Genomic DNA, 25,487 nt, shown 5'->3' with positions numbered 1-25,487 from the left:
TATGAGGATATGACAAAAAATATTATAACAGGTTCCAGTTCATGTATGATGGGTTTATTCCAAATAAACTGTATTTGAACATATCTCTGTTATCACTGTGGGCCAGCTATAGCTGCAAACGAGTGCTCTCCGTAATATAGTTTTCTTAATCTTGGTGACTGACTTCCATAATTCCAATGAAAACAAATGGCTGCCAAGAGGATCCGCTGGGCCAGGGACATGCAAGTCAGAGGGGTTGGCTCAAAAGGGTTGAGTGAATATTTTGGGGAGTTCCAGAGAGGTAGTCTTGATAAATTTTTTGGGGGGGTGGGGGGTCCTAATGACATCTTACTAAGAAGACGTTTCAAGGAAATTGAGAGTTGTGCTGGTGAGAAACAGGAAAGTCATCCTAGGACTTTTTTCTTCCATCATGACAATGCACCTGCTTAGTCTTTGATGGTTGTAGGGGCCATCTGATAATTTCAGTGTGAAGCTTTCTGCCTACTCTAAGATTTCACCTCCTCCTTTAGACTTGTATTTGCTCCACATGTTCAAGAATATGGAAAAGGAACCCGATTTGCCGCTCTTGAAGATATCCCAACAGTCTTCGAGGACATTGAAGAGCACCAAATTCCTTGGGGATTGGGGCAGAGAGGTAGAAACTCGGCCTTCAGATGTGGCTAGACCTAGCTGGAGATGATTTGAGAAACGTTAGCTTCACATTTTAACATTTTCTTTAAAATGTTTCTATAACTTTGTAGCAAGATTTTTTAATATTTTGAAGTTTTGCTATTTTTGACTCATTGTAATTCTTTTTGATATATAAACAAAAATGTTTTATTTCAGGACCCTGCATATGTAATCACCCTAAAACAGAAAAAAATCTAGAAAATGACAAATACTGTATTTACTCATGTGTAAGTCAAGTTTTTCAGCCCAAAAAAGTGCTGAAAAACTGGGGTTCGGTTTATACATGGTCAGTGGTACCCCAGTGAGGTGTAACATCTTGCTGCCCCACTCCAGGTAATGGGATGAGTGCCCGTTATCTTGCGGGTGATTGCTGTTTCTCCGCTGTTCATTCAAAGCCCCGCTGACACTGCAGGGCTTTGAATGTTTGTTTACTCACATCTAACTAATCAGAGCCATCCTATGACGTGTATCTTTGAATAAGTCTTTTAAAGACCTTGTGCCAAGGATGTGGCATGAATGGATGTCATCTGGTCAAACCCGACTAACAAAAGGAGGAAATCTCATGAAGCCTGACAAAGAGTTAATAGCAGTGGGTTCGGGATGCATGGGAAGACATTCCAGAAGACGTGGTGCGACGTGCCTTCCAGAAATGTAGTATTAGTAATGCTATGGATGGCAGTGAAGACTGCGCTTGGTATGAAAATGACAGCAGTGATGGTGATGATGGCGATCTCAGTGAGGACAGTGTCTATGATAACCTCACACCAGCTGAAGCTCTGCATTGGGATACGGATGATGATGAGGAATCCAGTTTTGAAGGATTTTAACTCTTTACATTTTCACTTGGTTGCTGATTGAGCTCTTATTGCTTTTGTTGAACCTATTTTCCACTTACTGTGCTGGTTTACTAATGTTAAATGACTTATTGCCCTTTTATTTATGTTTTTATTTAAAATAAATATTTAAATGCATTACCCCACCAATGTCTCAATTTTTAGTAATTTTATTTTCATTTGTTTTTATTATTGAAACTCACCAATAGCTTCAGCATTTTTCACCCTAGGCTTATACCCAAGTCAATCGGTTTTTCTGGTTTCCCAGGTAATAATTAGGTATCTCGGCTTATACTCGGGTTGGTTTATAGTCGAGTATATACGGTACTTATATGCCATAGGATAGGACATTATCTATGGAAACAGGTCTAGGTTTGTTGAGAAAGCTCAGAAGCTGGCCAACACAGCAAGATGAGATTATCCACTGTGGTCTATTTCTCATCTAATTTGTACGGCTAACCTCTGTCCTTTTAAATATTTTTTTTTCTTCAGTGTCTACTTTGATCAGAATTGGTGCCACTTAAGTTTTAAGGAAGAGCAGATTAGAATTATCTTTTAAAAAGCTGAAAAAGAGTGTTCTGCCTTCTATACTATTCTTTTTTTTCTTCCAAACCATTTTATTAGGAGCTCATCCAAACATCATATATTTCCATAGTTCACTCATATCAAGCAGTGTTTTAGAAACACTACTACAATCAGTTTCAAACTATTTCTTCCTTCTTGTACTCCTTGATATTCATTTTCCCTTACTCCCCTACTTGCTCTGCCTCCACACACCCCCAACAGGAACCCTGTTTCTAGTTATTGTCTCAATAGATTCACCCATCATATACCAAGAAACATAGGCAAATACATAACAGAGAGTCCAGAAGGCGACCAATGATGACAGAATACAACAGAAATAAGCCCCCAAATGGAAAAAAATACAGGAGCAAAAACACAGGAATGATTAAAACCAGATCAAGCACAAAGCTTATCAAATGGGAGAGCAAATGACAAGGTTCAACCCATTCACGTCAGAATGATCATTTTAATCTACTATAGTTGTCTCCCCAATCCTCTATATCTCATAACCAGGTTATTCCCATCCCTCCGTTATGGCGAGAGGAAAATCATCGGAGGCCTATATTCTCTGAGTAGATCCTGCAAATGCATTTTGGGCTTCCAGGTCATCCAGGCTTTCTGCACACCAGAGCCTCCTAATTGAAACTCTCACACCATTCCTTCTTTTGCATTTGGATGATATCATTTATAATCCTCAGATCACAGATATTGGTGTGCTTCTTTCATGTGGGATTAGTTGCATCTCACTTAGATGACTGCTTGTTTGAAAATAAGTCATTAAGACCCCAGATGCAATTCTTTCTGATAGTTAGGCACCATCCAATTTCTTCACCACACTTTGTTGTAGCATCCATACTTTCATGAGAGTGAATATCACAACAAGCAGAGCCATGTCATAAGGATGACTTGTTCTTAAATTGGAGCAAGGATTAAGTGTGAGCCCCAAACTTCCCGCTCTTTTCTAGCTTTATCTGGTCTTCTACTCTCATTCCTCAATCCATATCAGGACTGAAGCCCCAAGATTATTCTATTGGGATATGGTAGAACATTCAGTTGCTTGGAAACTTCACTCAATTTTATAAGCAACTAAATTAGAAAGGAACATCAATAATGTTTTCTTGAAATATTTACAAAGTGCACTCTAAAGGTTCATGTGTGATCATTTAGTTATACATTCAAAGCTAGAAGTGATCATGAGCAACACGAACGAGAATTTTGAATAGTTTAAGATTTTGTTCCCCCCTCTATCCATTTGTTAGTGAGAATACAATGGAATCACCCATGATGATGCATTCACTATGTGCATCCTACAATTCCTCTAAGCTGGTCCCAGCCCCTAAGTGTTTTGTGGTGCAAGATCAACCAAGTGAAAATGGTCTCAACATGCTTAGTGATACAAAATAGCTCCTATGGGAATATCAGATGCCTCTTCAGAGACTCAGCTGAGGAATCAGTAATTTGTTCTAATGTTAAGTAATTTAGAAATAGTACTGTGTTCTACTCGCACAATGCTTGTGAGGATGGTGCAGGACCAGGTAGGGTTGTCTGCTCTTGTACATATGGTCACTATGATTTTGATTCAACTCAACAGCCACTAACAACCTTCAGATCTAATCTAAAATCACTGAGAAAAGATGTCCGTATTCTATACTTAGCTATTATTTTCAATGGTATACATTATGACTCTTTGGCCCTGGTGACATCATGGTGACAAATTGGGCTGTGAACTCGAAGGCCAGCTGTTTAAGCCACCAGCCACTCCACAGGAGAGACAGGCTTTGTAATCCGATAAAGAGCTATCATTTCAAAAGCCCACAGACAGGTCTACCCTGTCTATGGGGTCCCTTTGAGTCACAATTGACTCAATGACCATGAGTTCAGTTTTTCAATATTATTAAATAATACGAACATATAAAAACATATAACCATATAAGATAAAAACACTGAAAAGAACAATCCAGTTTATGATGCAGAACATTCATTACTCACTGAAGCTGCCAGGTGCTCTTCCTTTATCCTATTATTCACCTTGGTCTCCAGAAGAACCACTCATCCAATGTGTGAATGCCACATTACATTGCTTTATATATTTAATGCAAAGATATGCATATGTCCTCAGCCATTCATCCTCCTAGTTCAATGTATATTTGACCCCTATATAGTTAATACTTCATGTATGTATTTTGTAACTTAGTTTTCCACCTAGTATTAGGTATCTTAGATTCATCAGGTTTATTCCTTGACTCTTCTAAGAAAAAATATTTTAAGGTTGTTTCCAGTAAGCTATCACAAACACATTGCTGCAGGGAACATTCTTGTTCATATTTTCTCATAGACATGCAAAAGGGTTTCTATAGTCAACGTATTACTGGACCAAAGGAGAAATATTTGTATACATATTTCATATGCAGTGAGAATGAAATGATACTTAATTATATGCTTTACTCAGGAATACAACTTCTGATTTCAGGGTAGACCAATTACCTTTACGAAGTTCTTTGTATTGTCAACTGTATTTCAAAGACCCTCTTTGGAGTTCTAAACCCATCTCTCTGTGGCAGAAAGATGAGTCTTTCTATTTCCTTAAAGATTCACAGTCTCAGAAACCCACAGGGAAGTTCTACTTTGTCCTATATGGGTGTGATGAGTCAGTATCGACTCACTAACAGTGAGTGAGTGACTGCTATCCAATGAGGCAATATAAGGGACACGAAAATGCATGGAAAATGGAATTAAAAGATAATGGGATTTCCCTATAACATTTGAGAAGGCCTCCTGAGTTGTAATCCTATTGTGGCGTTAGTTGATATTTCCTTGATTACGAATGCAAAGTATTGCATATAGTAATTAGCTATACATGTTTCCTTTCTTACACAATGATTGTGCATTCATTTTGCCCAAATGTCCTGTAGGATACTTTTCTAACTGATTTATAGGAGTTCTTGGAATGAGCAAATCGGGATAACTGGTGTTTTAAAATAATGTGTGGCGCACAGTTCCTTGGTCTGGGTTTCCCGTCTCATGGTCAATGTGCTCCTATAGCCCTTAGCTGCCACTGAGTTCACCTTGACCAACTCCGGGGGCGCCGTGTGGACCGAGTTGTTCCATGGGATTTTCCAAACTTAGGCCTTTGGAAGTAGATCACCAACATTGCAAGGGTCTCAACCACCAACCTTCTGGCTAGTATTTAGGCGCTTATTGTTTGTCCTGAGCTATTGAGTGAAAATGAACAGAAGTTTATCTCTTTTATGCACTTGCTTTTCAGTGTAATGTAAGAGCTTATATATTTTTGGATGTTCTTAAAAAGTATTTCCAGTTCTGAGGTCACCCAGTTATTCTCATGTTTGTTTCATCTAAAAGTTTTACCTAACTGTTTTCCATTCTGCTAGTATTTTCTTTACCTGGGATGGTTATGTGTGTGCTGTGAAGGAGGTATTGAACTTCACTTGTTTCCGTATGAATAACCACTACATGAGCCCATTTGTCAAATACTTCTCACTGATGTGTAATGTTAACCGGAACACTTATGAGTGTCAATATTAATATAGTAGAGAAAAATAACAAAATAACTAATGAGATGTTCTCGATGAAAATAGAGCGAAGGAACTTACCAATCCTTTGCATATGAAAATATTTTGAACTAATTAAGACGCATCATGTTATTAAGGAGACAGATATAAAAGAATAATGAAGTAAGTTGGGGTCCAGGGGCAGACCCACATGCAAACATACATTGGGATATTAAGATATATATACATATATCCCTAACAGGCCTTCTTGAGAATCTAGTCCCCATTCAGGATTTTCCTGTGTATGGCAAATCAAACCCAGTCCCCTCTCGTGGAGGCACACTCTTACTGTTCTCTGTGCCACCCTCTGTTCGTCCACAGGATGATCATGATCTAGGTGTGGGGTTTCAGCACTCATTTGCCGTTCTGATCTTTCAGCATTCTGGGTTTCAACGCTGTTTCCTAGATCTTGATTCCCTTGGAGATTTCTTCTACAATTTTGTCAATTCAAGATAATGGGGAATTGAAGTAGATTCCATGCAGTGTGTGCAATCTCTATGTGTTTTGCATTTCTATTCCCAAATACAACCAGAAAGATCAATGCACTGGTTTCCAAAACTATCCCTCATGAAGTCATGACTTCTCCCTAAGTATGGATGGCAGTTCACACATTATCCAAGGATGAAAACGGTGTAAAAGAAATCAGGAAGGATCGCCCACAGTCTTGCTCCTTTGGACTCACACAATACTGATGTTAATTTTCCAAAACTCACAACAAAACACAATGTCACAATAAGAAAACTGAATAGCCATAAACTCATGGATATATATTTGGATTGCTTCTTTAGTTTACATTTTAAAGTTAACTGTATTGCTTGTTGATACTTGTATTAAAGGGTGATTTTAGGAGACCATAGGAGTCCTGTGTTCTGAAACCAAGAAATCTTTAAATTTAAATTGTGTCATACAAATAAGTAGTCAGGGTCTATCATTATATATATACATACACACACACATAATGAGTATATTGTTTACATGTATACATATAAGTATATTATGTATACATATAAATAATAAATGGAATATACCACATAAATTAAACAAGGGCAAAGAACACAAATAAGTGATCACCAAGAAAAACTATGTAACTAGAAATGTTTTGGTCAAATAATTCTATTCATTAATCATATCAAATCTCTTAAAAAATTAGAATATCTTGATTTTCTTGTATAGTTTCACAGTTATTCTGACATTCCCACCTCCCCCCAATACTTAAATATCTGGGGCAGATGTTGATTAGTTCAGCTATAATTTGGGGTTACCTATATTAAAAGAGAAATTTAATTGAAAAATAAAGTATAATGTAATCTCAATTTACTAAACCTGCAAAATCAGAGGAGTGTATCACCTAAAATTACAAAGTATTCATTTGACAGAAAGTTGTACTTTGCCTTAATTTGAAAAATAAGGGTTTCCATGGGCCAGTAGGGATGGCAGGCAGCATAATGAACTGTCATGCTTGAGACTTGAATATAGAAGTAACTCTGGCATTAGCGTGCTATTGGCCAATGGAGTCTGGAACTGGGAGGATTTTGGTCTTGGTAGACAAAATTCTGTTTATATCAATGTTCAACACCTGCTCCTGGATGAGCCACAGAGCATCACTGATGTCAGAACTGGAGGAAACGATGCATGTCATACTCCAAGTACCAGAGTGAGTGCCAAGAGTGAACTGCCAGTCAGTCAGTCGGGGGAAAATGAGTGAAAGGCACTAGTGTCACACAAAGAAGTTTAAATTTAGCACATTAAGTGCACGGCCCCTGAGAGTCCTTTATCTGTGTGCAAAATAACACATGTGAATACAACAACACATGTGCACACTGATACTGTAATTGCATATTTCTCTCCTAGTAAATATCAATAGTTTCGCTAAGGTTGTGATTTGACATGTAGTGTTGTGAATCATGCCCTTTGCAGGTGTGGTGAATTTAAAGACAACATTTTAAAATTACCTTTTTTTTCATTTCTTAGTTTTACTTAAGAAATATTAATCTTAGAGCATATTGCCAGCAGAAATCCTCTCTCATAGAATGTCAAGAATTTAAGCAATTAAGCAGAAAAGGTCACATCCCTTACTTTCCCTTGCAAGTGAACTACCAATCTTTTGCCAAATAAAGGAGTGTGGCTTTGTTCAACTGCTCTTTAGTTTGAAAAATGGCATGGTGACTTTAAATTGTCTTCTTCACATCTACCATGGAGGGTCATCACTAATAACCAGAATCAACTCAGTTTTAGTAGCTATAAAAAAATTTAAACACCGAGCTACGTGTTTTAGACATGTTGCTTTTTCTAATCATCACACAAAATAAAATTCATAAAAATTTCTTTGATAACTACTATTATTGCCCTGTTTCAGTAAGGAAATTGAGTCTCAGATAACATAAGCAAGATGTAAAAAGTAAAGATCGAATAATTAGTTGTTCTGATATCCACTAACCCATACATTGAAGTGCCATCAGTCAGAGTGAGGTATACAGCAACTACTACTTAGCAAGAGTATGAACTCTCCCACTCTGGATTCCTTCCAAAAAGCAATAAAATCATTGAGTTTTAGATAGTAGGGTCTCTGAGTGAGAACATAAATAACCATATGATTTTAGAGTGAAAGAAGTACATGTTTTATGAAGTAGAAAATAGCAATATGGAAAATCAAAGATACTATTTCTTGCACACATATAGACCACATTTTAGAGTTTTCAAAACAACTGAGCAGGAAAAAGAAAACCTGCTTCTTAAATAGTTTATTTGAAACAGTTACTATAGAAGTAGGTGGGCTGAAAGGGATCTAGCTACCTGCCTTTATCACGGTGATAAAAGAGAACAAACAAGGTGTGTTGCTGATGGCTTGGTTACGTCATAGAGAGCATGCTGTGGGTTCCATGACCTTCACCTAAATCATAGGCACACAGTTGATACTTAGTACATACGTGTTCAATTAATTTATGATTATTTTCAACCTTAGGTTCACAAAAAATAAAATTAGCTTCAAAACAAGACGCAGAGTAAGATAGTTGACCCGTGGTGCATTCATTGCGTTGTTGGGACACAAACGAACAGATCTAGGACGGATGCAGTGTCTACCACCCGTGCCCACCTTTGCACAAGAGAAACTCCCATCTCTTGGGACCAAGGAGTCCATAGGGTGATTAAAAGAAAATTATAAGAACAGATTATAAGAAACACAAACACGATACAAATATATCAGTACGAAGAAACATTTAAAAATATCTATTTTTTTAGAAGAAAGAATTGGGATGAATGAAACTGGGAAGCAGCTCATAGGGAGAAGCACACCTGACTCTCTGGCTTCCCTTTTGCTCTGTGCCAGAGGCCAGATATGTGTTCATTGTCTTTCTTACTCTTCCCCCACTACCCCTTCCTCCCAAAATACTTCCCTGTGGGGCTGACCATTCTGCACAGTGGCCACACAGACTCACCCAATACTCAAAAGCGAAGGGGTACCTTAGGGGAGTGAACACCCTACCACCGGCCAGGATTAGTAAACAATTAGGCCCTGGGGGCATAGTGGCTCCACATTGGGCCTCAATTCACAAAGTCAGAGCCTTTTGAAACCACCAGCTGCTCCTTGGGAGAAAAATGAGGTGTGGTTTTGGAAACTCACAAGAGACAGTTCTACCCTGGCCTGCAGGGTCACTATATGCGTGCATCAACTCGATGACACTGAGCTTTACAAATAAGGACACAGCCATTGGTCACAGCAACATCTTTCCTCTGCCCACAGCCAAGTCTTTCTCTGTCTTCAGCCTCTCAGCCCGTAGTCCGTTGGCCCCTCTCCATGGACCGGGCAGCAGTTCTGTTCTTCCTCACAGGCCCATCAACCAGAGCCGCTCCTGTTCTGTCTCAGTCCTTTGCTCTCTCCCATAATCCCTATGTGACAGCCTCTAGTGCATCTGCTCTTGGCGTCCACCAGTTCAGACAGAGCTCTTGAATGACCTCCTCTTCTGATGGTCTGGCAAGGTTTCTCTGTGCATCTGAGAAGGCTCTTACGTGCAGAAGAATGGCTTTGGTGGGTGTGGGTTTTGCCTTCAGCAGATCATAACTCAAGAAAACCAAGGGTGTGACTTGGTTCACATGCTCTACTAAAATCAAGACTTCGTCTCACCTTAATCCTGTCCATTAGCTTAGCAGAGAACTCCTTCCAGAATGGAATCAGAGCCACAGGCATAGATCCAGAATTATGCTACAGGAGTTATGGATAGAATGGCCATAGTGATTTTCTACATCTCAGAAGGTTTTCTATTGCTTTAGAGAAGACCTATGCGACTATTGCTTTATAGAATACACTCATCCTGCACAAAACAACTGTACTTATCTTCACAGTGACTACATTCTGAGTCTTGTTCTCTCTGATTCAGGAAGAATTCAAAAAGAATATGATAGTTTTATTTGTCATACCATGTGTCACGTAGCACATAAATGCATATAACACATAGATCATATCTATAATGTGTACAGAGGACACACAATGTTAAAAAATGCACACAGGAAAGTAATCCAAGGTGGTGTGTGGTTTGCAAAAAAAATGTTTTCTGAGCACTTTTTGCATTAAAATATGGGCGTCACAGGTCACTTTTCAGATTAAATTGCCTGAAGTATACTCACAAAATACCCACACCTTATCAAATATTGATTAAATATTTTAACTAAATATAACTTTAAAAAAACTTTGAACATGTTATTTAATATATGTGTGTGTTTTAATTTTCTAGTACAGTCAATTCAATCTTGTGTAGTATTCTAAGGTTAACTAACACAATGAAAATAATGTTATATGGAATGAAAACTCTCTTAGATACTTTTGATAGTAAAAATCGATTAAAGCTTATATTAGAGCAATGAATGATAATGGTTATGTCAGGAAAAAACACAATTGAATCGGTACACATGTAAATATTGGGGGTCATTGTTCATCGAGTCAACCATCCCTCACATTCAGATTCATTTCAGTACCTAGGAGTGAAATCCTTATTAAATCATACTTCATTACATGACAAGTTATATAAATCACAAGACAACCAGCTGTTGGCCACCAATTTGATGAAATGCATTTAAATCGATCGTAGGGATTAGATCCATTGGAATTCAGGACAGTAAGGGGGGGTGGGAATAAAAACTCTGCAAGCTAACAAGATAAAGAAGAGAGTTTTGATGAGGAAAGCATTTTGCACATTGTGATATTTGAATAGGCTGTCACGGAGGTCTTTCACCTGGATTGCATACCTGAGAGGGAAAGGATGTTTGTTGCTAGACAAGAAATGATCGACATTGGTGTTGTGGTACCTATGACATATAACTATTCCCAGAGAGTCCAACTGTAATCTACTGAACCTAGTGAATAATCCAAAGTACTTGAACCATCAACAAAAAGATGAGCAAATGATATTGAGTGAGAAAAGGAAGCTTTGGGAGGAGCAAGCCAATAATTTGGGGTTCAAAAAGAGAGCTTGAATTCTAGTTCTTACATACAAGTGGGTTACCTTGGGCATATTAAGATCCTTTGGGCATTAGTTTCAGCACAGTCATATTTTAAAAGTAACTCTATTTCTTTGCTGAGATCATTAAATAAGGCAACACATAAAAAGTGCTTAGCCACATGAGGGAGGGGGGAGCAGGGAGGGAGGGGAAAAAAAAGAGGACCTGATGCAAAGGGCTTAAGTGGAGAGCAAATGCTTTGAGAATGATTGGGGCAGGGAATGTGCGGATGTGCTTTATACAATTGATGTATGTATATGTACGGATCGTGATAAGAGTTGTATGAACCCTAATAAAATGTCAAAAAAGAAAAGGAAAAAAAGAAAATGATTAGGGAAAAGAATGTATAGATGTGCTTTATATAATTGATGTATGTATATGTATGGATTGTGATAAGAGTTGTATGAGGCCCTAATAAAATGTTTTTTTTAAGTGCTTAGCACAATTTCTAGCATAGATATCAATACATATTTATTTATTTTTATTTTTATTTCTAAAAAGGATCTGTCACAAGACTTAAAAGAATCACAGTAGCATATACTTTAGTGTAAGGATTGCATCAGAAAACATCAATGATCTTAACTTCAATTAAAGGTTAGAATCATAAAGCCCCTAATTTCTATATGTCTTCCCATTCAATGTCTTAACATATAGTTTTTGATACTGGACTCAGAATTTCTTAATTTTTTTAATTTTAGAAAAGTCAGCAATAGTCAAGGTTGAAAATAGTGGAAAAGGTAAATTTAGAAGCTAAGTACTCAATGCTGATTTCTCATAGAAAAAGTATTTGAAATCATCTCCTTAATCTATTTTATTTTTCTAAATTACATGCGAAATTAAAACTTATGGCATAAGATATATAAAATAACTAAATAAAAGAAGAACTCGATTGGCCAAATGGTCAACGACTGTATCTCTAGTAGGAAAACTTTAAGTCCCATTTTGATTGCTTTTGAAAGAAAATATTCATGGTAATCACCGTAGCTCCCAGTATTAACTCTGGTGACATTTTGACAATCCATACAAATTTTAATCTTAACCAAAATAATTAAAACTATATTAATGTAAATGTAAAAAACAATATTACAAGTATCAAGCAGTTGATCTGGATACTTTCTTTTCTGCCCTGGTCCAGTAGCAAGAGCTCATGTGTAATTTTCTGGGATAGTGGTCCTCAAGGTGTGCTCTGGGGAATTTGGCAGACCTTTTGAGATGGTCTATTGACCTTAGTGGTAGCACAATGGTTAAGAACAGAATTTCCAGGATAGTTCATGGTACTTGTGAGGATCTTGATCATGGACCAGAGGCAGTTGTGAGAACAGAATAAAGGAGCATTGCATGATTTCATATCAGGAAAGGTGTGCTTCCGAACTGGAATGTCTCACCATACTTATTCAACCTGTATGCTGCACAAATCACCAGAGAAGCTGGATTCTGTGGAGATGAATGTGACATTAGGATTGGCGAAAGGTTTACTAACAACCTGTGATATGCAGGTGATACAATCTTGACTACTGAAAGGGAAGAGGACTTGAAGCACTTGATGATAAAGATCAAGGATTATAGCCTCAGTATGGAAGACAACCCAAGATACAGAAGACCAAAATCCACACAATTGGACCAATATGCATGGGCAGGAAAGGTTGTTCCTCCTTAGACAAACAAGACAGGACCACCTCCTTCCATGGTTCATGCCCCGTGGGAGTAGACTGTGGCTCAGCCATGGGAGTTGATGAAGCAATGGCAGGCCTGTCTTTCCCTATGAGATAAATGGACACTTGCCTCCTGTTCCCTTTCTAAAGCTGCAGAAAGCAGTAGTCTGCAAATTATCAGTTACTACATGTTCCCAACCTCATCCTCCCCTCCCAGATGTGAAAACTCAGCTGATGTGTTAATGCTTCTCTGTAAACTTTCACATTGTGAACTATCCTTTGTGTAATCCTGTCACATGTTGCAGGATATGTGCAGGGAATGCACTGAAGCCTTCCTCAAATAAAGCACCGGGCCCTGGAGTGTCTATCCTGCAAGGACCTCTGTGCCCTGACTTTGGCTAACCCTTTTGCATATAAGTCTTCTCCTACAGAATGTACTCTCTGGAATCCATTTGATTTGTAAGATGAGTCAGTCTCTACATTATCTTACAAATAGGTAATATCAGGATCAATGGAGAAAAGGTTGAAGCTGCCAAGGACTTTGTCTTGCTTGGATCCACAAGCAATGCTCATGCAAGCCCCAGTCAAGAGATCAAAAGCCATCTTGCATTAGGGACATATGCTACACAAGACCTCGTTAGAGTATAAAGAGCACGGATGTTACTTTGAGGACTAAATTGCACCTGACCCCAGGCATGGAATTCTCAGTTGTGTCATATGCGGGTTGAAGTTAGCAGTGATTAAGGAGAACTGGAGAATTAATGAATTTGAAGTGTAGGACTCTAGAAGAATTTGGAAAGTTCCACACATTGCTAACTGGGCAAACCAGTCTGTATTGGAAGAAGGAGGGTCTGAGTACTCCTTAGGGGCAAGGAGGACAAGAGTCTGTCTCCCATCCTTTGGACATATTGACAGGAGAGACCAGTCCCTGAAGAAGGGCATCATGCTTGGTAAGGTGAAAGGCAGTGAACAAGAGAAAGGCCCCCAATGAGATGGAAAGACTGAATGCCTGCATCAGTGGGCTCAGACATGGGAACCATTGTGAGTATGGTGCAGGGCCATGCAGAGTTTCATTCTGTTGTGGATAGGGTCCATATGAGTCGGAGGCAACTCGATGGCACATAACAATTTGTATGACAAAAGGAAATACAGCTCAGCCCTGGGTCAGGGGAAAGGGCTAGAAGCATCTAAAAGTACATGAGATAGTTAAGGTTTATAGTGCCAACCTGGCCGATAAACCCGTGTGGGATTAATTGAAGGGAGGTGAGATAAATGGCTCAGTGAGCCTCGTCTTTCTGATTCTCTTGCCTCTTAATCTCTGATGGTCACACCAGTATGTTGCTGTCTTAGCTAGTTCTCTGCCTCAGCTTGCAAAGCTCACTTCCTGCAAGACATCCCTGAAAGAAGCTGCATGGACCTACCCTGATGCAGCCCTGGATGCTGGAAAAGCCACATTGAGACCCCTGCCAGCGCTGAGATGCTTACACCACCACTGGATTCAAAGACTTTCTACCCACTGGCCTGTGATTTTCCTGCATTCAGCTTCACTGCATGTGTTTTGTGCATTTGAGGAGATCAGTGTTGGACATATGAGCTAATGTTGGACTATGGGCTTGGAGTGGACAGGGTGGGATGCTTTCTGGATGTACACTTACCCTTTATATAAAAATCTCTTATATATATAAGAGTTGCTGTAGATTGGTTTCCCTAGTCTACCAAGGCTAACACGGTACACTAACAAGGATTTCTCTGGCCCTGCATATAAAGATGTCAGTTAATGAAGGCTGGTAGCGCAGACTGACCTCACAGAGCCTGGAGGATACATCAAGAGGTGAAGTTTCAAAGAATTATATTTTCCAATTAGAACAGAGATGGCCCAGCTTTATTAAATTGTAGTCAGAGGTGGCACATGTGTGTATGTGTGTGCATACCTAGCCTCATGTCATTGACTGTGTCTCTGCAAGGCTAGAAGTGGGCAAAGCTCATTCTGTAGAGTGTGGGACCCTATGAGTAGAAATTGAATCTATCGTACCCAACAAAAACAAAGATCCAATTGATGAAATTACAAACAAAAACAAATAAGTTTCCATATGCAAAAAGGAACAACATTTTTAGGAATATAATCTAAACATATAATTGAAAAATATAAAATATGTAAAAGAAAGCAAAGGTTTTAGACTGATAACAGCCATAAAAACCATGGTAACTTATGAGGCAATTTGTCAACTCTCCTTTTCCTTAGAACACTAGCACAATTTTACAATTGCACAGGACACGTTTATAAAGTTGTCCATATAGTGGAGACCCAAGGCCCAAGTGTCGGCCAATGGAGATCCCCTCATAGAGGGGTTTAGGAGAAGAGATGGGTCAGTCAAGGTGCGATGTAGCACTGATGAAGAACACAGCTTTCCCCCAGATCCTGGATGCTTCCTCCCCCCAACTACCATGATCCGAATTCTACCTTGCAGGCCTAGATAGGACAGAGGCTGTACACTGGTACATATGAGGGCTGGAGGCACAGGGAATCCAGGGTGGATGATACCTTCAGGACCAAGGGTGTGAGGGACGATGCTGGGAGAGTGGAGGGTGAGTGGGTTGGAAAGGGGGAACTGATTACAAGGACCCACATGTGACCTCTTCCCTGGGAGAGGGACAGCAGAGAAGGGGGGAAGGGAGACTCCGGATAGGGCAAGATATGACAAAATAACGATGTATAAATTACCAAGGGCACATGAGAGAGGGGGGAAAGGGGAGGGAGGGGAAATAAAAAAAAGAGGACCTGATGCAAGGGGCTTAAGTGGAGAGCAAATGCCTTGAGAATGATTGGGGCAGGGAATGTATGGATGTGCTTTATACAATTGATGTATGTATATGTATGGATGGTGATAAGAGTTGTATGAGTCCCTAATAAAATGTAAAAAAAGAAAAGAGGAGAAAAAAAATGATTAGGGCAAAGACTGTACAGATGTGCTTTATACAATTGATGTATGTATATGTATGAACTGTGATAAGAATTGTATGAGCCCCAATAAATTGTTAAAAAAAAAGTTGTCCATATAAAGACATGAAACAAATCTTTACCAATTTAAAAGACTTAAACCAGGCATATGGTATGTTCTGAACATACTGGGATTAAGCAGAAATCTATAAGGCAAAAAATAGAAAATTGTGGAAATCAAACTAACAATCCCTTCTACACATTCAATGTGGCAGAAATAAAAAAAAGAGAAACTCTCTCAAGTGAATGACAGTACTATAGCACACCAGTACTGACGGAGTGGTCAGCTAGAACAGAGTTTAAGGGAAAAGTGCACTGCTTTAAGCAAATATATAAGGACAGGGACAAAAATAAATGTTTTAGTCTCCATTTCAATAAATTAGAAAAGTGAGACAAAATTAAACTCTAATGAAGTTAAATATAAAAAGTTAAAAACAGGAAAAGTAAATGAATTAGTAAACAAATGGATATAAGAAAAACTCAATGAAGGCAAATGTTAGTTAAAATTTCATTATTATTTTGGTTAAATAATTAATTTTTTGGTTAAATCTTGGTTATTATTTCCCCTGAATGGCAGATATCGCAAAGAAATAAGAAACAGATTACAAACAGACATATGCTATGCCCATGTTCATTGCAGCACAGTTCACAACAGCAAAAATTTCTAAACAGCCTAAATTCCCATCAGTACAAAAATTGGATAAAAATCTGGTAGATACACAGAAAGGAATACTACTCATTCCTAAAAAACAGCAATGAAAGTATGAAACACCTGACAATATTCAGGGAAAACATGGATCTGGAAAACATTATGCTGCGTGATGTTAGTCAATCACAAAAGGACAAAGACTGTATGAGTCCATGGCTGTAGGAATAAGCAACATGATGGGCCCAGTTCAGGCTTGCAGGGCATCCAGTCAGGGTGACCAGGGAGCATGGTAGAGTGCCGTATGGGACAACGAACCACACACCATCCTTTCTATGTATGTAACTCGAAGGGCACTTTGGTAGAGGGCACTCAGATCAGCTGGGATCAAATTGTTAAGGGACAAGGAGGGAATGTGGTCTATTGAGGGGATGCCATGAGAAGTTCTGACAAGGTTCTCCTGGACAGGTAGACAGCCCCATCAAAGGGATGAAGGATACTGATGAGGTCAAGTCAGGAGAAAGGAAAGGGAGCAAACCTGTATGGGAGGGTTGGACACAAGTTCATGACTGTTGGTAGGGAAAGCAAGAGAACCAACCTCCAGGTGGGGAGGAAGAATGACTTAAAATGCTTCTGGGCGTCCTTGAGGTCGAGTGTCACTCGTGGTATGCACCGAATTGACTCCATTGGCCCGGTATTCAGGACCTTTCCTGGGGACCCAGGCTGGGTGCCATGGAGAGCTGGGATGTTGAATATTGGATCGTCAGGTGATATGACATGCTCCAGAGGCAACATCATTCATATCTGATGTGGAAAATCTGCTGGGTGAGCTGGACTCTACCTCAGACACACCTGTAACAGGAGAACTGAAGACTGAAAATGCAAAGTGTCTGAGGAAGCAGAAGACAGCTGTACCAACAATGTTGAACTGTCATGGACAATCATGGTCTTGCTAAATCAATGTCCTATGTGCTGTTTTAAGATATATGTTATTCTGAAAAAACCTGTGGTGGACATGATCACTGAATGTTATTGTAAAGTTTCCCAGACAAAAAAAAATCCCATTATTTGTGTAAATAGCATCCAGCCAAGAAAGGATTGATTCTGTACAAGTGAATCATTCAGGTACCGAAATATGGAGTTAGCCTACATTGACCCAATATCCTTTTCTCAACAGTGCTTTAAAAAAATTAGTGCCAGGGGCTAATCAATGATAATATTAATGGAAGATCCTTATGCCCAGGAAGATGATTGATAAGACTCTCTACCACAAATTAACAAGAACGTTTTGGAATGGAGCCAAAGGCAGATAAGAAAACATAGATGCAGGAATTGGTTTGTGGCACAAAATCCTCCCTCCAATTTCAGAACAATTGGTTCTTACATGATGCGGCTGCTTCATTCTCGCCCCCGGGGAGGGAATGCTGAAGACATGGGTGCTACAGCAAAGTGTGGTGAAGAAATGAGATGGTGCCTGGCCATAGGACAAAATAGCATCTGGGGTCTTAAAGGCTTGTTTACAAACAAGAAGCCATCTGAGTGAAATGCCAATTAATCCCCACGGAAGAAGCATAGCAATATCAGTAACTGAAGGATTGTAAATCATATAATCTGAAACTGAAGAAGGGGACAATATCAGGCCTAAATTTTGAGACTATGGTTTGCGGAAGGTCAGAGATGACAGTGGGAGCCAAAGATACATTTGTGAACTTTAAATAGGAAATAAGACTCCAGTGATTTCCCTCTGTCCATGAGAGGGATGGGAAGAAACTGGTTACCAAACAGAGTGCGCTGGAGAGATGACTATAGACCAACACGACAGACCTGACTTAATGTTTAAAACCTTGTCAGTTGATCCACCACTGATGCACATTTGGCCTGATCTGATTTTCAACATTTTCTGTATTTGGGGGGAGGGGATTGTTTTTTCATATTGGGGTTTATTTCATATGTATTTTCTCATTTGGGGTGGACCCTCTTGAATTTTTGTCATACGCTTTTCTGTTGTTCAGTATATGAAGCCCAGGACTGATGAACCTATAGTGACAGCAAGTAGATTAAGGGTCTAGGGGGCACAGTGGAGGGGACTGAGGAGGGGTTAAAGGGAGCTGATGTCAAGGAGTTCAAGAAGGAAAGGAGTGTTTTGAAACTGATCCTGGTAGCAAATGCCCGATACTGTTTGATGGGATTGAGCTATGCAACAATATGTTATCTGAATTAGCTCTCAAGAATGGCGTGGAAAAAGAAAAGAAGGCTGAAGTAGAGCAAAATGGTATGTCTCACCTTGGGGTTAGCAGTCCCGTGCTTAAACGAGAGCACCCCTAGGACTGCCTAGTCTAACAAGAGACAGGCTAACAATTTCACACTGGGGATAACACTTCATTCTTCTCCTCAATGCAATCTACAACACAAGATGCCAAGGGGAGCATGGCCCGAAGACCAAGGCTCAGAAGGCAGAGACAGGCAGGAAAGAAGGACAGCCCATGGAGGAGAGGGGATGAGCGTTGTTACACTGAGGGAATTGCCATCAGTATCTCCAAATAAAATGCCTATCAATCAGGGATACAAAACGAGTATGCTCCATAAACTGCCACCCAGTGTAAAGCTCATCCTTAGGTAAACTATCCGAATTACTGTGGTGTTAGGATGCTCACTTGAGACAAATCATTTCATTCCATTTGTATTTCCATTGGCAGCCCTTCAAATATAATGAAACAAGAAAACATTTTATTTACAGCATGAAAAATGTAAGCTATCTAAGAATGCGCCTATTAAAAGTATGTAAGACAACTGCCAACAAAATCATAAACTATCACTGGGAGAAACTAAAAAGACTAAATAACATGAGGAATATGCCATGCTGATGTATTCAAGTGATTGACCTTGTAAGAGATGTTGATTTCCCCGCATTGATTTGTGTCGTGGTGACAAAAAGAACAATGAAATGAAGAACATGATGGGTGTGCAGAAACATACACAGCTAGCATTTTTAGATATTTTATAGAATTAAATATAAAAAATAAGTAATAAAGATAACAAATGAGAACATCTTTATTATCTTGTGAAGACTTGAAAGTACTAATAAAATTTCATTGAAATTAAGAACTTGTAACAATCAAGAAACAATTTAAGAGATTGAAAAAGTAACCCAGGAAGTTGGAGAGCTTTCTGTATTCCAATTACATCACAAAGTACTTATATCTAGATTACAAATGCATCTTCAATTAATCAATAAAAATCGCAACAATGCAATTATAAGTGGGAAATACTTAGTCAACTCCTTGACAAAAGCGAATACCCAAATTAGCCAAGATAAGTGTTCTATTCTCTCCTATAGGACACTATGTGCCAGAATCAACTGTAAAGTAAATGATCAGACATACACACATGATGAAGCACTATGCAACAAAAATAATGATTTAATATATGCAATATCATAGATAAATCTCCCAGACATAATAATGATTTAAAGACTCCATAGACAACCAAGTACACACTTTATAATTCCATTTTTATAAAATTAAGTTCTGTGTTCCAAAGGACCATAGAACTCAGGTTCTATAAATATAACAACAAAGGTTCCAGTTGGAAACAACTGTCTTACAGGGTAAATAATGGGCCCGCTGGACAGTAGGTTCACCTAATAAAATGTAACGAGGGAGGTGTGCCCTTTAGTGCATGTATGCTCCTTCACATTTTCTCAATTTTGCTGGGCTAGGATTCCCAGTGATTTGGCAGTTATGACATAAAAATCCTCCAGGATGAAATCTAATATAATATGATCAGCTCCATATGAAATCTGCTAAGCGCGGCCAGTCAGTTGACAGGAAATGTCTTCAGAGGGATGGCCTTCTCCAAAACTTGTGTGCTCTGTGGCAAAGTTGGGTGGCTTTTCGCTGGGCCTGGATCCCGCATCTGGTATGTCATCTGGCTGCCATTTCTTTCAACAAGTTCAGCGGCTTGTCATTTTGCCTGCCAATCCTAGGAGTAGTAGGCAGCCTGACCTCTTACCTGAGTCTATTGGATTTTATTTGCCTCTGCAGTCAGAAACTAGCCCTGTGAGGCCTGCCGACTTTGGGTTCACCAGTCCCTGTACTTTCTGATCTCATCCCTAGACGTGGAACTTGCCTGCCTCTATAACTATGCAAATATTTTCTTGATATAAACCTCTCTTCATATATTCATTGATATTTCTCTAGAAAAGCTGACTAAAACATATACTTCGAGGAAAAGTTGTGACAAAGCCAACTTTTCTTTGGAACCATATTACTTATAAGAAAAAGCGAAGTTGCCTTATCAGGACCCACGATGGCTACATTTAATCAGTCAGTATAACAACTTTGTATACCTTGGCAGATATTCCATGGACAATAAATTAAACTGTGAATTCCTAAAGACTCACTGATATGCAATTTCTATATTTCTTGTTTAACCCATGACATTTTGACAAATAACTTTTAATTGGTTATCATCTAGTATGGAACATTCTAATGTAAAAAAAATTGCAAACTTTACCAGAATTGCTATATGTCTAAGAGGTATTGACTTTTCAATGAGAACAAGCAAGCCTGAGCACCAGCATGTTCATCTTCTCCCAAATCTTCAGCCAGCAAAGAGCTGAAAATTCCAGGTCTATTTGAACTGGCCACTCATTTAAGAATTGAATTAATTCAATTACTGCCCCCCATTTCTTTCCCTGCTCCTTGCTCAGATAGCCCACACCATATCTCCCTATTTTCTGTCCTAAACACAAAACTGCATTCAATTTCTCTCCTCAACAATGCATTTGAAATCCCCTCACAAATGAAAATCACGGTAAAACCCAGAGATAATAAAAGGAAAACATTAAGGGAAAAAGTAATTCTTTAGAGCTCACTACTCCCATTCATTATTAAGATTTTAAACATAGGTATAAGTTTACTTTCATAGTTTGAGTAGATAGTGTGTTCAAGACTATGTCCTGCTTGAGCTTGTCTCTAGTTAAAACCGGAGTTCTAATTTGCTGACAGTTAGCCATTGCCCTTTGCACAGACAGACACGGTTACGTAATTTTAGCGAGTCTGTTTAAACTAACCATGGGAAAGAATCGCGGGCCAAGCAGCTTCTGCTAACTGTTACCTTTAGTACTACTTTTCTTCGAGGGTCAGCAAGCTATTTTTAAAACAATATCTGCATCTATCTCCATACTGAATCATGTTGTTTGGGAATTCGGGAGGTAATGTTTGGTACATGGGAAGTAAACAGAATAAAAACCTTTGTTCAAGCCATAAGCAAGAAAGTGGTGCAAAGGAGAGTGGAATCTTCTGCCTGCGGTTTTTGAGAAAACCAAGCTTCTGGGAAGAGGACACATGAATGAAGGGCAGGCTGCTGGGTGAGCTATCGTCAGCATGTTCCTTCAAACAACCAAGGCGGGTTCATTTTCTCTTCTGCCATATCTTCCGCGCTATGGGTTTGGGTGTTTGTGCCTGAGTTGTCTAGATTCAGTCCCTTTATGCCCAGAGATAAAGAGAAGGACCACAATTCTTCTGATCCCCCCCCCCCGAAATCAATTATCTTACAACACTTGCTTTATGAAAACAATAAAGCACATGTGAATCAGCACTTTAAATAAATCTAACCAGTTTTCTTCAAGTTGAATTTGGTGTTGAAATAGGTGTCTCGGGTTTTATCAACAATTAACTTAGGTTAAAAATAATCAGAATCACTGGCATGGTAGTTACACAATCTGGTGTCGACTTGACACTATTAGAGCGGAGGGGTGGAGTGTAGCCTGTCAACCAAGCCACAGCGTGATGACCCCATGTGGAGGTGCTATGGAGATAAGTAGCTCACAGGCAAACACACTCTGCTTCATATTTCTGTTGTGAAGCCACATGGAGCTACACTGATGCAGTCAGAGCTCTGGGTCTGGAGGAGCCACGCGGAGACCCACACCTGCCCTGAGATGTTTCCACCACCACTGGATCCACAAAATTTTTCACCCACTGGCCTGTGATTGTCCTATATTGCATGTGTTGCATGAGTCTGAAGCGGAATTTGTAGACTGGAATCAGGCATATGGGCTAATATCAGACTTATGGACTTGATCAGAACTTGCCTGGAATGTTTTGTTAATGCACAATTACTCTTCGATATAAAGTTCTCTCTTACACACGAGTGTCTATGAATTTGTTTCTCTAGTCAACGCAGACTCACACACATGCTTCTCTTCTTCATTTCCTCCTTATATGTTTATTCTCTTTAAGGCTGAAGATTTGAGAAACTAGTCTGTAATGCTTAGTTGTTTACAGTCCTGCAGAATGAAGAGTGGAGGGAAGGCTAGCTTATTTGGCAAAAAATTACAGAGTTCATTAATGGAGTAGGGGTATGTAGACAGCCCTACAATTCTCAAGAGATCGGCAAGGAATCTTACAATGACTGATGATTTAAGAGTCATTATCTACGGCTTTCCAGATGGGTCGTAAGGGCTGGGGTTAATTATAGACAGCATGTCTATTTCAATCACCTTACCAGTACTACCATTTTTAATTTATATCACTTGATTGGCCTGGGTAGGTTTTCAGGGTCTGAACTTCTGATCTGACAGTACAGGCAGTCCCAGGGTTAGGAACATCTGGCTTAGAGAAAACTCACATTAGCCCGTGAAGGTTGTGTGAATTTGCCCTCACTTTGAAGTCACTGACCCACCGTCTAGCAACAAATCCTGCATCACAATCACCTTTCCTTGCAGCACAAGCTTCTTACAGATAACTGAAATTGTAGTCAACTTTCATTGCACTACACTCACCCCAAACTCACTGCGGAGAGTGGATGCTGACGCCTAGGTGAGAGTACAGGTGCCCCTGAAAAGGCTTTCTGAGACTAAATCTCTACTGGAGTGGAAAACCTCATCTTTCTCCCTTGGAGCTGGTGGTTTTGAATTGCTCACCTGGAGCTTAGCAGCCTAAGCCACAACCCACTATGTACCAGGGGGCCTTTGAAACACTGAAATAAGTGAGCCTGAATAAGAACCATGTATACCTGGTGAGACTTTCCAATACATTCTAAAATATACAGGTACCGAACTTGTTAGTAACCTGGGAGGTACCTTCAGACACGTTTGAAAGATGACCTTTGTGAAAAATCATCTACTTTTTCATGACTATAGTGAAACAATTTGCATCTATAAATAAAGAATATTTTTATACTCCTTTGAGGCCTCCTTAAACCTGAAGCAATTCAATTTATTGCCTAAAAGTGAATGGAACCAACAATTATGCAAAAAAAACAAAGCAGGGTAAAGTTAACTTTTATGTTTATATTAAGTGTATTAGTCTATGTGAAGAACTGGGAGAACGGAGGATCAGAATGCATAATATTAATAATTTGTCATGGTTTTTTTCTTTATGACTTCATTTATATTATTTCTTGTCATACTAAAAGTCAAAAGAGAATTTTACAAGTCAAATAAGAGGCCAGGCAGTATACTTGTGACAGATTATTGGCAGACTGGAAAATGCATTTAGGTTATCTTTGGAAAGGATGATTACAAATTGGCACTAAACTTATTCATCCATTAAGATCTCCTGGCATGTCATCATGTCATAGAAATTAATAGAAAAGAAATCATTCTATTTAGAGATAATTCCATTTGGTCCTACATTTTTCTCCAGGAATATGTTTATTAGCCCACAGCCCATCTGTCTGACTAGACCAATCTTCATTTTAGTTTTACTTCATGCCTTATTCAGAAGAATTATTTTAATTATAAAAAGAGTCAGGCCCCTGAATTGATAGATTGCTTGAAAATTTTCCCAGGCAAAGAGTATACTGTAGCCTGCATGGCAAAAAGTCAAAAGTTGATTGATGAATTGGGGATCTAGAGCAAAACAAACCATCTGCTACAGTGAAGTAAGGGATCCTGTAAAATAGCTCATAACAGTGAATTAAGAGCATTACTTGGAGAATCCTTGAGCTCATGACGCTCAAAGCAGCTATCCAGGTGGGCAAAAAGGCACTCAGTCAGGTTATGAGACATTGGGTCTGTGCAGTTGCAGGCATTCTGGTAGTGAGGTGGGCAGAACAGGTAGTATGGCTCCTGTGGGCCGAGGTGATTAACACATGCAAGAGGAGGTGTTAGGTGATGCCTTAGGAATTTGACCCAAGTACTAAGGTAATTTTTATAAGGAAAGGGACATGATATTAGCATGCGGATAAAGCAAACTTTTCTTATTGGATTATTCTCTTGTCATGATCATGATTACTTACAGATGTTCCTCTCAATCTGGAAAATGGGTTTTTTTTTATGGAAGCAATAGAGATGAGAAAACCAAAGTCCAGAAATATTTAGACACTCATACCATGTGATAATCACGGACCATACAAAAATATCCAGTGACTACAGATATGGGGAGAAGAGAATCGTAGCACCAGGGACTCACTAAGTGAGATCATATATTGGGACACAGTTTGTGTTTTCTAAAGGGTTGTTATAATGCAAGGACTTCGTTGAAACTAAAGACTGTTGATGTGGTCGATTTCCATGCATGCCAACACCCTGTGTTTCAGAGAAGACGGTGCTCTGAAAGACTTCCTACTGCCTGATTTTTTTTGGCAGTCAATCATCTGGCCACTTTTTCTGAGGTGCATCTGGGCAGATCCCTGCTTCTCACCATTCAATTATACTACCCAATCAGTTAAACATCGCCGAATAACCGAACTACATCACATATTTATGTGCTGGGAAGTGGCCAACACAACAAAACCCAACCCTTTACATACAAGAAGCCAAACTAGCAAATCACAACATTTTCTATGCTACTGAATTACTGGTCTTCATAGTTAGGGGTGCAGTAATTAGGAGTATGGGTAATTAAAATCAACTGTAGTATCTATGACATTTGAAGTTGTTCGTGTGATAGAAATGAATAAAATTAGCTTAAATAGTATTCATAATATTACCATTTCTACGAAATTCATGGTTAATCTAACAGAATATGTTTGCATGTGTCTCCTATGGATTCTTTAAGGGGAAAACGTTTTATATTTTTCCCGCCAACAGTTTTATTGGCATATATTTTTTAA

The 25,487-nt window shown here is 39.1% G+C and overlaps 1 protein-coding gene across 5 annotated transcripts in view; it reads right to left on the bottom strand.

Annotated features, from left to right (window-relative positions):
* The window catches only part of NAALADL2 (N-acetylated alpha-linked acidic dipeptidase like 2), a 1,559,949-nt gene that overhangs the window by 657,022 nt on the left and 877,440 nt on the right, over positions 1–25,487 (bottom strand). The gene's annotated exons all lie outside the window — the stretch shown is intronic.

Source organism: Tenrec ecaudatus, chromosome 8 (assembly GCF_050624435.1).
Source record: "Tenrec ecaudatus isolate mTenEca1 chromosome 8, mTenEca1.hap1, whole genome shotgun sequence".
Taxonomy (NCBI): Eukaryota; Metazoa; Chordata; class Mammalia; order Afrosoricida; family Tenrecidae; genus Tenrec; species Tenrec ecaudatus.
This window is presented reverse-complemented; position numbering and strand designations above follow the sequence as displayed.